At 40.5% G+C, this 6227-nt stretch overlaps 2 protein-coding genes across 2 annotated transcripts in view; both read left to right on the top strand.

Moving 5' to 3' along the window:
- LOC116460316 (HLA class II histocompatibility antigen, DRB1 beta chain) overlaps nt 1-6227 on the top strand; it is a 121752-nt gene that overhangs the window by 64338 nt on the left and 51187 nt on the right. The gene's annotated exons all lie outside the window — the stretch shown is intronic.
- LOC116460315 (HLA class II histocompatibility antigen, DQ beta 1 chain) overlaps nt 1-6227 on the top strand; it is a 198197-nt gene that overhangs the window by 189720 nt on the left and 2250 nt on the right. The gene's annotated exons all lie outside the window — the stretch shown is intronic.

The raw sequence follows: 6227 nt of genomic DNA, 5'->3' as shown, positions 1-6227 counted from the left end.
GTGTTTGGTTTTTTGTCCTTGCGATAGTTTACTGAGAATGATGGTTTCCAGTTTCATCCATGTCCCTACAAAGGACACGAACTCATCATTTTTTATGGCTTCATAGTATTCCATGGTGTATATGTGCCACATTTTCTTAATCCAGTCTATTGTTGTTGGACATTTGGGTTGGTTCCAAGTCTTTGCTATTGTGAATAGTGCCGCAATAAACATACATGTGCATGTGTCTTTATAGCAGCATGATTTATACTCCTTTGGGTATATACCCAGTAATGGGATAGCTGGGTCAAATGGTATTTCTAGTTCGAGATCCCTGAGGAATCGCCACACTGACTTCCACAATGGTTGAACTAGTTTACAGTCCCACCAACAGTGTAAAAGTGTTCCTATTTCTCCACATCCTCTCCAGCACCTGTTGTTTCCTGATTTTTTAATGATGGCCATTCTAACTGGTGTGAGATGGTATCTCACTGGGGTGGGGGGTGGGGGGGGCGGGGACAGCATTAGGAGATATACCTAATGCTGAATGACGAGCTAATGGGTGCAGGAAATCAACATGGCACATGGATACATATGTAACAAACCTGCACATTGTGCACATGCACCCTAAAACCTAAAGTATAATAAAAAAAAAAAAGAAAAGAAATTAAGAAAGAAGATGATGTGAGAGATAAATTATATGATCTGGTAAGGCAAGGGAATCAGTAAATCTTGGTTCTCAATAAGTTCACTTTCTGGAAAGACAGCACTGTATTGGGACCAGAATTCTACACAACATCCGTTTTATGTAGGACCAAGATTTTCAACAAATATTTTTCAATGCAATTCTCAGCTGTTCCATAACTAATAGTGGCTTATTCAACACAGATTTTTTCAGATGATTCACACCCATGGTTCTTACCCAGGGATAGTTCACCACCCCCCCTTCCCTCCCATCACTCTTGAGGAACAGGTGGCAATGTTGGAATACTTTTTGGTTGTCACAACAGGGGTTTCTTCTGATATTTAATGAGCAGAAGCCAGGGACACTGCTAGAGAACCCACAATGTTCAGCATAGAATCCATCACCAACCAAGAATTATCTCATCCAAAATGTCAACAGTGCTGAGGCTGGGAGCACTGGTTCACACTGTGCACTTTCTGAAAATTCTAGACTTGCTTTTTTTTTTTTTTTTTTTTGAGATGGGGTCTTGCTCTGTCGCCCAGACTGGAGTGCAGTGGCTCCATCTCAGCTCACTACAACCTCTGCCTCCCAGGTTCAAGCGATTCTCCTGTCTCAGCCTCCCCAGCAGCTGGGATTACAAGTGTACCCCGCCATGCCTGGCTAATATTTTGTATTTTAGTAGAGACGGGGTTTCACCATGTTGCTCAGGCTGGTCTCGAACCCCTGAGCTCAGGCCATCCACCCGCCTTGGTCTCCCAAAGTGCTAGGATTACAGGCGTGAGCCACCGCGCCCAGCCTAGACTCACATCTTTTATACACTTACTGCCCAATTCAGTTCTTTATGGCTTATTTTTGCTTGTTTCATTATAAAAAACTAGACAGTTGCATAAATTCAACCACGTACTTGTTGAATCCATTTAGTCAATGCAAGCTCAACATTTTCATATTTATTTTTTGCCTTATGCAATATTGTTCAACATTTTCATAAGTTGTTGGTCAGCACTATCTCTATTAACTTTCAACAGTTTGCCCTTCTAAGTCACAAATAGTGATGCTGCTGCAATTATTTCTCACTAACATGCCTCGGATTCCTGTAGTGATTCTACGTTTGATATTATTCACAGTGTAAAATGCTTCTATTTATTCATTTCACTTTTACCCACAGAATTATTTTTAAGTTATTTTTGTCATTTTCACACTTCAATCAAACATAAAGGCAAAAACATCAAAAATATGTACATAGTGTTTTACATATGTGTATATTTACACACATATATGCATGTATGTTTATATGTATTGAAACTACAGAAGCACATGTCACCAATAAGAGCTCTGAGACACCTTTGACCACTTACCCTTATCAGGTGAGATTTGCCAAATGAGTTTTGGAAACAAATTTCTTTTAACTGAATTTCGGAGCTTTGTGGATTTAGAAATGCAAACGAAGGTCTGTGGACATTTACGGGGATCATAGTTTTATTCTCCTTAAAACTCTTCGATACTTTCCCATTGTCTTTAGTAAATCCAAAATCCTAACACCACCCACGAGGCTTTTCAATACCTGGCTTCTTGTGATTTCTCCAATCTAATCTTTTACCCTCCTTCCCCTCAGCCTCTCTGCTTTAGTGAACTTTGTTCTAGTTTCTTGAAGAAGTTCATCAATTCAAGCTTTTGTACATGGTATTTCCTAAACCTGAAATGTGCCTCCCGTTTTGTCCAAACAGACACACAGGCTCCACTCTGCCCCCTGCCTCACACTTGCTTAACCTGTCAAGTCACATCTGAACTGTCACTCTTCTCTGGCACCCTAAAGGAATTGAGATCATCCTATTATTCTCTGCTCTAGAACTCCACACTTGGCTGAAATTTCTCATTCCTGTCTAAGCTCTTGTGTGTTTGGTTTTGGCCATCACTTTCACTGCTCTTTAAGCTCCCCTAGCGGAGTGGAGAGGTCTGTTTTCCCGTGTTTGGATTCCTAGAGGCAGAGCAGGCCTGGCACAAGGTCAGCACTAAGGAAGTGTTCACAGGATGAACGCGGTGGGTGCTGTTGAAGGAAAGGGTAAAGCCTTTAAAGGGTAAAGGGTTGAGAGAAGGAGCGGAGTGCCTTTGGGGTGGAGGCTCCCAGGAGGAGGCGGCGTGGGCTGAGGTGCTGGACGGATCCTCCTCCGCTCCTGCCTGGAGGTCTCCAGAACAGGCTGGAGGCAGGGAGGGGGTCCCAAAAGCTTTGGGATCAGAGGTAGTTTTCCCACCTCGTCCCCCAGACCCCCGTCCGCGTCAGAAAGAAGACCTTGATTGTCCTGGGTCCTCAGAGATGCAGGGAAGGGAAATGTAAGGTTTGTGTGGTTGGGGTGAAGGTTTAGGGGAGGAGAGCTGAGGGGTATGGAAGGTTTGGGATAATGTGAGGAGGCCTATTCCAGACTGTCCCTGGCACACACCCTTCATGTAATCTCTGAAATAAAAGTGTGTGCTGTTTGTTTGTAAAATCAATAGATTAATTTCCAGGGGAATTGAGGAGACCTCTGAGGCACCTCTGAAACTTCTTTAGGTCTAAATTTCTTGCTAGTTTTTTGTTTTCTTAGTGTTATATTTTTACATAGTTGAAATGACTGTGAAACTAACTTTTTGAATTAAAGTTTGAAAACATTGTTACTATTTTATTATAATGCTAATAATTTCATAGTTACTTTTTAACTATATAATAGTTGTGACACAAATTACCTCACTTTTTTTTGCTTTTTTTCTTATACTTTAAGTTTTAGGGTACATGTGCACAACGTGCACGTTTGTTACATATGTATACATGTGCCATGTTGGTGTGCTGCACCCATTAACTCGTCATTTAACATTAGGTATATCTCCTAATGCGTTCCCTCGCCCCTCCCCCCACCCCACAACAGGCCCCGGAGTGTGATGTTCCCCTTCCTGTGTCCACGTGTTCTCAGTGTTCAATTCCCACCTATGAGTGAGAACATGCGGTGTTTGGTTTTTTGTCCTTGTGATAGTTTGCTGAGAATGATAGTTTCCAGCTTCATCCATGTCCCTACAAAGGACATGAACTCATCATTTTTATGACTGCATAGTATTCCATGGTGTGTATGTGCCACATTTTCTTAATCCAGTCTATCATTGTTGGACATTTGGGTTGGTTCCAACTCTTTGCTATTGTGAATAGTGCCACAATAAACATACATGTGCATGTGTCTTTATAGCAGCATGATTTATAGTCCTTTGGGTATATACCCAGTAATGGGATGGCTGGGTCAATTGGTATTTCTAGTTCTAGATCCCTGAGGAATCGCCACACTGACTTCCACAATGGTTGAACTAGTTTACAGTCCCACCAACAGTGTAAAAGTGTTCCTATTTCTCCACATCCTCCCCAGCACCTGTTGTTTCCTGACTTTTTAATGATGGCCATTCTAACTGGTGTGAGATGGTATCTCATTGTGGTTTTGATTTGCATTTCTCTGATCGCCAGTGATGATGAGCATTTTTTCATGTGTCTTTTGGCTGCATAAAAGTCTTCTTCTGAGAAGTGTCTGTTCATATCCTTTGCCCACTTTTTGATGGGGTTGTTTGTTTTTTTCTTGTAAATTTGTTTGAGTTCGTTGTAGATTCTTGATATTAGCCCTTTGTCATATGAGTAGGTTGCAAAAATTTTCTCCCATTCTGTAGGTTACCTGTTCACTCTGATGGTAGTTTCTTTTGCTGTGCAGAAGCTCTTTAGTTTAATGAGATCCCATTTGTCAATTTTGGCTTTTGTTGCCATTGCTTTTGGTGTTTTAGACATGAAGTCTTCGCCCATGCCTATGTCCCGAATGGTATTGCCTAGGTTTTCTTCTAGGGTTTTTATGGTTTTAGGTCTAACATCTAAGTCTTTAATCCATCTTGAATTAATTTTTGTATAAGCAAATTACCTCACTTTCCCCACTGACGACCTTTATTATGACATTCACCAATAGTTGAAAATGTATGTTTCTGGTTAATTTTTGATTTATATTTTTTTATTTGAGATTATTTTGAATTACTTTGACCTATTTATTGGCCAGTTATAATTACTGCTCTGCCCTACGAATTACCTGTTGTATTTGGTAGGGAATGGACAATGATCTATTGTCTCTTATCTCCAGGGCTTAGTATTTTTCTCAGTGACTTTGTGGGTGTGTTGTACTATAAGATTATTAACACTTTTTTGATATTTGATTCAGTATTTTCTCCAGTTTGTGGTATGTATATTTTGAAAATTCTTTTCCATGTTAAGAATTTGAACATTTTTATTTAATAAAATATATTGCAAAATACTAATTAATGATTCGCGAACTAGCTCAAGTCTACCATTTTGCGGTATTGCTGTCTCCAGGTTTCTCCTTCCTTCTTAAAAAAAATGTATTTATTGAGAGTATGCTAGTATCAGGGATTTCCCTAGGCATAAGCACTCCAAGTAATGAGTCCCAGACACTGCCTTGATCCAAATGTCATTCTGGAAAGAAAAATCATTTTACAATGATAGGTCTAATAATAGTTATATTTGTTTTGCCTGGGAGATGCATTGATCAGCTAAATGTAAATATAAGGACTTTCAAAACTAAAATGATGTTGCCTAATCTTTCTGTCTGCTTTAGGACTCACGCTTTTTTAGGAACTTAAAGATTTGGAGAATCATTTCTGTCTGTCCCACCTCCCCAGGAGCATAACCATTTCTGTGGTGTTCTAAGGTGTGAGTACATGGCAGTAGTATTCCTAAAAATTTATACTCGGTTTCCTCATGTGCCCTACTTCGTCCCTTTCTCTATCCACATTGCTTTAAATCATATTTTTCTCTCAAGGTGTACAAGGATGATAAATAGGTGCCAAGTGGAGTACCCAAGTGTGATGAGCCCTCTCACAGTAGAATGGAGTGAGAAGCTTTCTGACCTCATAAATTGAAGGCTATCGTAATTCATTCTTTTATATATTTGACTTGCATTAATCCTCATATAACCTCAAGAGGTAAATTAATATAATTATCCTCCATTATTGGTGAGAAAGTTGAGACACAAAAGCATCAAAAACTCTTCCAGGATCAACCAGTAAAAGACAGACCTTGGATTTGAACCAGGCAACCTGGCTGAGAAGTCAGTTTTAATTACTACACTCTGTACTTTCAAAGATTTGTAAACACTTTGACAATGCATGTCAATTTCAAGCTATGAAGAGCCAAATATAATTTTTCACAATATCTCCCAAATCTAATGGGTCCCCACTATAAAGATTAAATTCCAGGCTGATGAGACTGTGAGGCCACATGGCCAGCTGTGCTGGAGGCCTGCTCAAGGCCAGAGCCTGGGTTTACAGAGAAGCAGACAAAAAGCTAAACAAGGAGACTTTCTCTGTCTTCACGACTCATTCCCTCTACCTTGTTTTCTCCTAGTCCATCCTGAGGTGACTGTGTATCCTGCGAAGACCCAGCCCCTGCAGCACCACAACCTCCTGGTCTGCTCTGTGAATGGTTTCTATCCAGGCAGCATTGAAGTCAAGTGGTTCCGGAACGGCCAGGAAGAGAAGGCTGGGGTGGTGTCCACAG

The sequence above is a fragment of the Hylobates moloch genome, unplaced genomic scaffold (assembly GCF_009828535.3).
Source record: "Hylobates moloch isolate HMO894 unplaced genomic scaffold, HMol_V3 SCAFFOLD_20, whole genome shotgun sequence".
NCBI lineage: Eukaryota > Metazoa > Chordata > Mammalia > Primates > Hylobatidae > Hylobates > Hylobates moloch.
This window is presented reverse-complemented; position numbering and strand designations above follow the sequence as displayed.